Below are 10,014 nucleotides of genomic sequence, written 5' to 3'. Positions count from 1 at the left end.
AGTCTTTATAGGCCTCTGTTTTCCCAGCTGTAGAAGAGAAGATGAAGATCATTCCCTACTGGCATCCCAGCAGGCCTAACAAACAGAAGCAATGCTAGGGGTCTGAGAGTCCTTCAGATGAAATGCCAAGGCTTAGCAAAACCTTTAGAATTCTCTGACTGCATCAGTGAATATATCAAAAGACAGTATTATCAAGCACCAAAAATATTAATTCCAGTCTTCCATAAAAACTGATAACCATAAAAAATATATCCCAATCACAGCAAAGGTTTGGGATGATTCAAGGTAAACACTCCACTATCTGTCTATAAAAAACAAACAGTAAACCAAAACATGTGGAGTAGAATTTTCTGTGGTGCTTAACCTTACAATAATAAGGAAGCTTTAACAAATGGTATTTTGAAAATGTTTTCTACACACATAATAAATTAGCATAAGACAACCTTATTAACACAGCTAGTTTGTTTGAGCTAGATATGTGAGCACTCTGTGAGAAAATAATTTTATGAAGTGAATAAGGAAACGTCTATGCACCACAAGTTCACTAAAACAGAATCCAAATCACAAGCACTATTGGGAGCCACAGTTATAACAAGAGCACCCATCTCTCAAACTGCTGGGACACCTCTAGGCCAGGACTAGTGAGAGACACAATGACAACCAGATTTAGGGGTAGCTTGCACACAATGTGCTCATTAGGTAAATGTCCTGAGTCTTGCTGACTCCTTGCTATAAGGTATTTAAGAGGTTTGCATGTGAGGATTGTCCTGAAGTGGTAGTGGAAAGACGTGAATTTCAAAGGAGACAAAGCATTGTACAAACATCTCTTAGATTATCAATTCCCTCAATCTATGCTCGGAGCCACATAATTACATGATAGTTGCCATGTTTCAGTATGCAGAAATGCCCTTGCAAGAGCATAAGACAAGCAGGTTGGTTTATTAACATGCTTCATGTGAACATACTCTGAGTCTCATGGAAAGGGACAAAAAAGAGCAACAGAAGGATAACCTCAGTAGGTGTGCATAGAAAGTAATTACAGCAGAATGAAATGTTTTCAGGCTGTGGAACAAAAAAGCATTTCCTCTACCAAAATAGAGAATGAGGTAGCAAGGAAGAGCCACAGCTCAATGACCAGCTGCAGAGATTTACCTGCTAGACCCTGTGCAATTTAGGGTGAGAGCCCAGAAAGATGACCCAGGGAGAAACAGGTCCCTTCTGCTGGTGGGTAAGAGCAGTCAGTCAATGGTTAGAAAGCCACATGCTCCTGGAAAGAAGGCTGCCCAAATAGTGGCTGAGCCACCATTACCCTCTGGTGACTGTTAAGCCAGGTATGACAGCAGCACGGCAATGTGTGCCAGCCAACTCCCTGGCAGCTCTTTAGTTACCTACCAGCCACAGAGAAAATGGGTTAAAAGAGAAGTGGGGCTGCTGCTGACCAGGTCTGGATACTGTTCTGGAGTTCATGCCCAGATCCACTTGGTGTAAGCTCTCAAGTCATGTGAAACCTTCTTATAGCAGTTCTGCACAGGGTTAGGCAAACCCCTTCTGGTTTTGACTCAAGGAGGCTCCTATTGCCCAAATCTTGCTCTGAGATTTTGTTTCAAATACACACAGGTGCACCAAGTGTAACTATGGCCAAAATCAGCCTGGTTGCAAGTCAAATGTTTAGATGGTTTCCATCCCAAATCATAAATCCCACTCTGTCATCTGGAAATGAGCCCATTCCGCTCAAACCTCAGCTTGCAGGGAAAAGCTGACTTCAGTTCACAGAAAGGGTCGCAAATCCAGTCCGTGTTCTGGGTTTGTAACCCCCAAAACAAGCAAAATCGCCTTGGCTTTGGGTTCATCTGGACCTTGTTGCCAGCGTCATGGTGTCATCTAGTGGTGACAGCTTGTATGGGCACACACACTGTACCCACCTCCACAAACATCCCCACGGAGAGTAGTGCAATTGCAGTCCGGTAAATGTCTTCCAAAGTACACCACCTTTTCCAAAGGCAGAACAGCTCCATCATTTCAGTAAAAGCACCTCGAGGAGAGCTTTTTTGCAAAGGCTCCCAAATAAAGTGAAAGGCAAACTTTGCATCAGTTCTACACAACTAGAAGACAACCTCCTGGGGAAAGGTCAAGCCACAGTAACTTTGAGGGACAACAGCCAGCAGCAAATTCAGTTGTGAATATGTTTGATATTCAAAAGTAATTTTCAGTATAGAACTTGCATCTCTTGAAATGTCCCTTTTACCTACATTGCAAGAATGCTCAAAAATCATAGTAATAGATTCAAGAGGAAAAAAGGCTCCAATTTCAATTTGTACTTTGAGAGCTCTCTTGCACAGGCAGCCATACCCAGGTATCAAGAAAGGGCAGCTGATTTTTGGGCTCCAAGTTTATGTCATACAGGGGGCAAGTTCAAGAACAGTGCAGCTGAAGCAGCTCCCAAAGTCACAGAACATCTTTTTCAAGAGGTCAAGTGCCTTAGGTCTCACTTCAAGCATTTCTAGAGGGATTTGACCCACCATATATTCTGTGTCAGAGTTCTGGCAACATGAGTTCCTTCTCCTCGGTGAAGCTTGGAACTGATGTACCTGCTCTTAAACCTTGTCTCGTTTTAATTCAATGAAATTTAAGCCTAGGAGTTTTACCTTTCAGCTAAAACAAAGTAGGAACACAAACAGGATTGGTTTTCCAGGCTCAGCTGATGAGTAGGAACAGAGACACCATGAGCCCCTGAGTTCCCATAACCTCAGGCACTGCACTGAGTCACTTGTCCCACAAGCTGATAAGAGCTGCATCTCAAAGGAAAGAAAGCTCTGTTCAAATTGGAAGAAGGATCACAGTGTCAGCAGAGAGGCAAGAAAAAATTGCCAATTTCAGCACTATCCTGGAAATGAAGTGGGTTTTCAGGTTCCTGAGGTCTATCTGAGGTTTCATCATGGATCCAGCTCAAGTACTTCCTTGGCATGTTTGTCTTCTTACCTAGAGCTTAATCCTTCCCTCTGATCTGGTCTTTCTGTCTGCAAGCTAATGAGCTTGAAATTACTGTATATTCATGTGTCCCTCTGAGCTCTGATCTGTGACACAACCATAGCTACAGCTGGATTTGCTTCTTTCTTTGTTGTCTAGAGTTGCAGCCTAAAGGACAGGCTTGATGCAAAAAACAATGACATTCAAATGGCAGTTCACATGTGGGCTAAGAGGGAGAAAGCACTTTTCAGAACCCTGGTTTCTTTTGGGATCTATCCTGAGACACTGAATTTTAAGCTTGGTACCAGCACAGACGAGGGCTATCCTCATGGCAGAGGACTCCACACACCCTATTCCACCTTGGTCACAGACAGCACTGGGAAGAGATTTAACTACTACATGCCTGGACTCAAAATGACCACAGGAATTATCCAAAACCAATGAACTCTTTATAGCTGCACCAAAGTGCTTTCTTCTCTTGGATCTGTTTTCTTCCCCCATCCTATTACCTGTGTTCCACTTAATCTATGAAGCTGGAAGACTTCATTATGCCATCTATCCACTAGGTCTAACATGAAGGTGAAGCCCAAGGCAAGTTTCTCAAAGGTAAGAGAGAATGCTCAGCTACTGTTATGTGTGGCAGGTTTTAATTTTTAGTAAGTACACCAACCTAGAAATAACAGATAACTTACATCAGAGCCTGCATATGGAGTACCTTTCACTCCAGAGCTTTCCAAAATTGTGCATGCACAGCAACACAGAAATGCAGCCACCTCTGGAGCTGATTACAGCTGCTGCTTGTCCAATACAGTGTGGTAGCAACAAGGAGAGCCACCACAATAAACCTCTGGGTTTTTGGTAAATGCACTATGGATTTCTGCACGTTTGTTATACCAGAGGACACCCATATATTTAAAGGCTTCACCTGACAGAGCCAGCAAAACACATTTCCTTTTTGTCCCTTGGAAGGTCAAAAACCTCCCCAGCAGAACACGCTGGAATACAAACAGTGAGGCTCTTGAGCAATTTCATATCTGATATTCAGGCACTCGCTAGCTCTACCACTCAGTGCGTGCCGTGACAGATGTGTCACAAGGAAAGGTCACGGCAAGGTTTTTCCTGCCAGACTTGCCCGCTTCACAGGAGCGGCAGCTTTGTGCCTGCTCGGTTGCTCTGTCCTGTGCTCCAGGCACGGTGCCTTGTTTGGGAGCGCCCTCTGCCGCCCGGCCCGCAGCCCCGCGAGCCCGCAGGGAGCGAGGCCGGGCCCGTGAGCGCGATCTCGGCTAAGGACGGGCTGCAGCCGGCGCCATTCAGCTTCACGCGCCTGTCAGAGGCCCTCGCCAGAGCCGGGCCCTGCGTTCAGCACCTGGGTCTGACTGCAAAGCACTGCCACCCACCCGGGCTGCCGAGACAATTGATTTTTCAGGTCAACTCTACCTCAGCTCATCTCCCACACTTCACAAAGCTCTTGCCCAGTCCTTCTCATCTGGGATCTGAGGCAGAAAAAGCAGCATGTGCCCCTTGCACTGGAACTGCTGGGACTCTTCCTTTGCAGCCATGGGAGGCAGCTTACTCTTCACTTCCACCCAGCCCACCTCATCCAAGTGATGGGTAACTCCTGTCTCCAAAGGAAAATAGGAAAGCTGACTAGTCCAAGATCTGGGGAGCCAGAAATGCATTTGGGGGTCAGCAGGCCTCTGAAAACTGCACCGAAGGAGTTTCTATTTAGGTGGTAAGATATCAGGTATTCTAGAAGGTTCTATTAACTTACAATCAATATACCAGGCAAATTTCTTTAGTCACTCCATCATCTTCACAATTGCAAAAATCCTGATCCTACCCTTACCCCTTTCTGTTCAAGCTGGTGCAGGCAGCCAAACCTGACACCAAGACTGAAGTTTCTGACTCCCAATGCCAGAACATAATGTGATTTCCTACTTACCTAGGTTAATACAATTCTTCCAGTAAAGTTCTTTTTAGCACAACACCCCTAAGTATCTTTATTAGATCACTCACTCATGTCCAATCAGCTCCCACACAGGCTCAAGGAATAACCTTGCAGCATGTACAGGATGCTCTGTGCAGTGAGCTCAGGTACTGCAAAGCGTTTGGTCTGTGCTCCAGAGTCCTGTGAAGCTCTCAGCAAGGAAATGGTTTGCAGGTGTGCATGCCAGGATGCACACATACAGCCTTCACCTGTGTGCTAACAGCAAGCATCTTAAAACTTTTGAGATGTTGCATCAAAATGTAACTTGCATTGAGGAAGAGAACTACATGAGAGTAATATATGATTTTACCTCTTCTTTTTGTCATCCAGACTCAGATTCTTCTGTGAGATGCTGCTCATATACAAGAGTAGAATTCCATGACTCTTCCCTTCTTACATCTGGACAGAAGTTACCACTTCAAGTGCTTACTCCTAATCAATACATACAGCTAGAATTGTCTCCTAGATTTGCTACAATTCAGACATTTTCTCCTTTCTAAGGCAGAGCACAATTTATTTTGTCAGGCTTGTCACTGCAAAGCTGGGACTACTTGCTTAAGAACAGACTAAGACACAATCCTAGCTCTGCCAGGAAGGGTTTTTAATTCCAATAGGTGTATATGGAGCATCAGGGTATGTAGCAGTCTTTGTGTGGGCACTTATTATTCTAACTTCCAATTCTCTTCCCCTTTTGTCTGCCATGCTTTCCTTGAGAAGAGATACCTGAATACAGTCAGGTAACTTCTCCCTTCAGTGAACTGCCAGCCTTTGCTGTTTGCCTGTGTGATTACTGTGATTACTTATCTGTGTCACTGTGTCACCCTCCTGTTCTGCTCTCCTGTCAGACAGCAGAGCGACGTGGAACATTTCTCAGTGCCACAGTAAGCACTGAGGCTCCCATGGCTCTGCTGACCCTGGAGATGTCTGTGTTGGAGTAAAATGACTCCCAGCAACACTATCACTGCTGTTAGGCCACTGATATTGTACCAGAAATAAACACAAAGGCATCACCTACAACTACAAAGCTTTAGACACAGGGCTGCTGCAGTGGCAAGGGCCCAGCAGAAACCCAGTTCTTCTAGGGAAGCTGTACTAGCTACTAAACCAGCTGTGCCAGGGCTGCAGGTTACCAGAGCTCATCTGCTCCTGCCAGCTAAGCAGCTTATCTAATAATCACACCATGTCACCCTACCCATCTTGCTTCTTTGGGAGCAGAACCCCTGTGGCCTCCCAAATGCAGAATCCTCACAAAAACAGATGAGGCACCAAAAAACTCAAACAAACCAACCCACAAACTCTAGGTAACAGTGTGAGGCAGAGATCCTTTGCATCCTTTGCACATGTCAGTAAGAAGGTTCTATCAGAGAGCCTTCATTTAGAAAGGGTATCTGTGCATGCTCTCATTTCAGCAGATTCTAGTCCTTGTTACATGAAACAAGCAAAACTGCCAGGTCTTAACACCAAACAGCACAGGCAAAATATTTTTCAAAAACTCAAAAAATTAGTCATGCATGAATCTGTATGTACATTCAGGACAAATTGTTTTGTTTGCTGCCGTGTTTTTTTGTTTGATTGGTTTGGTTTCTGTTGGGTTTTTTGTTTGTTTGTTTTTTGGTGGGGTTTGGTTTTTTTTGGTTTTTGTTTCTTTGTTTGTTTTGGATAGCATTCATGTGGAAGCAAAGGGAAAAGGTGGACATATTTATGATACAAAGGGAAAAAAACGTGTCATGCAAACCATTCCATTGGCCACAATCCCTTCCCCCTTCTCCAGCATTTTCCAAAAGGAACTGTGGCTTCTCTTCCTCTGTTGACTCATTGCATCGGCTCCTCCACCGCTCCCATCCCTGCCCACATCAGCCCTGATGCTTTGCAGCGTGCGCTGGGTGCCTGCAGGGGGTACCGCGACCCCGCTACCAGCCAGATCACACAGGCGCGTTGTGCTAACGGAGGTGCATTGCTGCGCTTCTGTCTCTCACACACATCATGAGATTAGCATTTGAATAGTGCTGATCAGGTTACCAGTGGCTCTGAACCCCGGGTCCATCAGATGCAAATGAATCACTATAAATTTTGCTCCTTTCCTAAAAGCTCTTTATATGTGTGGCCAATGCAGAAAGAACTGCAGCGGGTATTGGCCCAGGAAATGTCTCTCACCATGACTGGGAATTTCTGAGAGTGGACAAACCACAGGAGCATCTTTCCCTAGATTTTTAATTTTTTTTTTTTTTTTTAATGAGCAGTTCTCCCCCCCCCCCCCCCCCCCCCCGCTTTTTTTTTAATATGTCTTTTCTCCCAAGGCTGCGCAGGCATCAGGACATATTCTGGCACAAAGTTCAGAGACAAAATCCTTCACAGTACCTTCATGTAGGTCTTAATGCTATCTGGTTTAATTACCTGAGTAACTTCTGGAAGTCCTGGCAGCCTCCATGTGCTGAGGACATGTCCTTCCCTGGTGGGAGGATGAAGGTGAGGTAAGTCTGGGGAGTCTCCAACTGCACTGATTCAGTGTCTCAGAAGCACTTGCAGTATTGGGGGGGGGTCTCAGTATTCTCGCCTCCTCAGTCTCCCTGGAGGAAGATACAGCACACAACCCACTTAGGAGGAATCTTCAGGGTACTGCCTTGCATGATTAAATGTAAACAGCCAAAACTCCTCCAAATCTCAGTGGACACTCAATTACAGGGAGTTCTCCCATGTCTGTGCTGCAGGAAGGAACCCTGAGGGGAAGGGAAGGGAAGAAGGTGCAGTCAACTTGAGAAAATGAAATCTGCAGATGTCAGGTGTGCACCTCACACTGCAGTGAGAACAGAAGTCACAGGAGCCTATAATTTCTGCTAACATGGAGATTTAACACATTCACAACATTCTGCAAGGTTCATAGCAGTACAAAATGATGCATCCAGATCTCAAATGCAGCCATTTGAGTATTTAGGACCATACTGCAAACAAGTTTGCTCTTAAGAGTAACTATACTCAGTTGTCTTCAGCAGCTTTCATTTCTCTGAACAAACTTAAAAGAAACTAAGATCACATCAGCTCTCCAGACAGCCTGACTAAAGCAAGCAAGCACTGTGAAGAACACTCAAACTCATTCACTTCCTGATCCAAAACCCTGGATAGCCTTAATTGCATTCTGGCAAATTCTGGGCATTCTATGCTAGAATACACACAAATTGCTATGTGGTTTGAGATTTGCAACTAGGAGTGACTTTCTGATTACCAAAGGTCCATTTATTATTTCTAATGTTATTATTCACCAGCTAACTACTCACTTCTAGCCCTAGATATTTTTAACATGGTACATTGATTTGGAGGTACAGGAAAGCACATGCACATAAGCACTGACTTGAATTAACAAAATATTAGAACTCCTCACCACCTCCCCTGAGAAGAAGCCTTCACATCTCCTCACTCCACCTGTTCCTCGTTAAAGGAAAGGTGTGAGAAAGTTCACCACATTTGTAGTGTCAATCAGCTCCTTTCCTATGGAGCATAAATAGGTTCAAGTAGCCGCAGGCACAGAGCACCAAAATTACTCCATGTCCAAATTGGTTATATAATAAATCTGAATTAAATCAATAATTAAAGCAGTCCTTGCATACTACTTCTCCCTGATGAGCCTCCAAACCTTTTTAGAAAGCCAGTGGCACTTCCCCATAATGAGAAAAGGGGCTCAGAGCCCGCTTCACTGTGAGCCACCCACTGCACGGGCAAGAGACAAGACCCACTTTAACACCCATGGCAAAAGCAGGTGTAAATTCTGAATGCAGCCCACAATGGAAAAGGGACAGGCCCTCCACTGCACCATGCACAGGACGCACCCTGAAGGCAGAGCCAAAACACGCTGCCCTGGCTGCCCCCTCTGAGGCTCCCTAAGCTGTGAGCTCAGTGACGCTCCCTTCTCTGCAGGGACCTCCTCAGTCACCCTGGCTTCGGACTGAGGAGTTCCCCCTGAGCAACTCCTGCTGCCGGGGCCCCAGGGACACACCGGGAGACTAAAACCTCACTTAAGAGGTGCTCAGAAATGCACACTCCCAAGGGGAAGCCGAGGACACAGCCATATCATCAACCTACCATCCCCTCAGACAGAGACCACCCTGATCTGCCGCAACAGCCCAGCTTCTGAGGAACCCCCCGGACTGGGCAACTACAGCCCCAAACCATGCTCCTCGAAGTCACAGCGGCGTCCCAGCAGCGTGACCCTCAGACGAATAGAGCTGGGCGTTCCTCACACCACAGAGCCCCACCTCAGGGCTGCGCCCACCGCAGGACGGAGCCCCGCCTCAGGGCCGGGCCCACCCCACGGCAAGGCCCCGCCTCGGGGCTGGGTCTCCCTCACGATACCTCCGCCCCTCAGCGCTGAGCCGTCTTCGGAGCGCTGACCCATGACCCGCTCACCGTTTATGCTTCGGGACCGTGTGTCGCGTCCCCTTCAGCCCTCAGGGCTCGTTCTCCCTCGCGACGTCTTCATCCTTCACCCCTGGAAGCTGTGTCTCCCTCAGCCCTCGGGGCCATAACCCCGTGTCGCCCTCGCCCCTCAGGGCTGGGTGCTCCTCAGGGATGAGTGCCCATAAGGGCGAGTGCCCCTCAGGGCTGGCTGTCCCTCAGGGCCGTGTACCCCTCAGGGCTGGCTGTCCCTTAGGGCCGGGTACCCCTCAGGGCTGGGTGCTCCTCAGGGCTGGCTGTCCCTCAGGGCCGTGTACCCCTCAGGGCTGGCTGTCCCTCAGGGCCGGAAGCCCCTCAGGTATGAGTGCCCATTAGGGCGGGCTGTCCCTCAGGGCTGGCTGCCCCTCGGGGCTGCGTACCCCTCTAGGCTGGCTGTCCCTCAGGGCTGTGCGCTCCTCAGGGCGGGTGTCCCTCCGGGCTGGGAGTCCCTCAGAGCTGTGTCCCTCCGGGCTGGCTCTCCCTCAGAGCTGTGCGCTCCTCAGGGCGGCTGTCCCTCAGGGCGGGTGTCCCCCAGGTCTGGCTGTCCCTCAGGGCTGTGCCCCGCTCAGGGCTGAGGCCGGCCCCCGTGCCCCGCGCGCCGGTGCTCGCCCTCGCGCAGCAGCCGCCAGGGGGCG

The sequence above is a fragment of the Melospiza melodia genome, chromosome 20, assembly GCF_035770615.1.
Source record: "Melospiza melodia melodia isolate bMelMel2 chromosome 20, bMelMel2.pri, whole genome shotgun sequence".
Classification (NCBI taxonomy): Eukaryota; Metazoa; Chordata; class Aves; order Passeriformes; family Passerellidae; genus Melospiza; species Melospiza melodia.
This window is presented reverse-complemented; position numbering follows the sequence as displayed.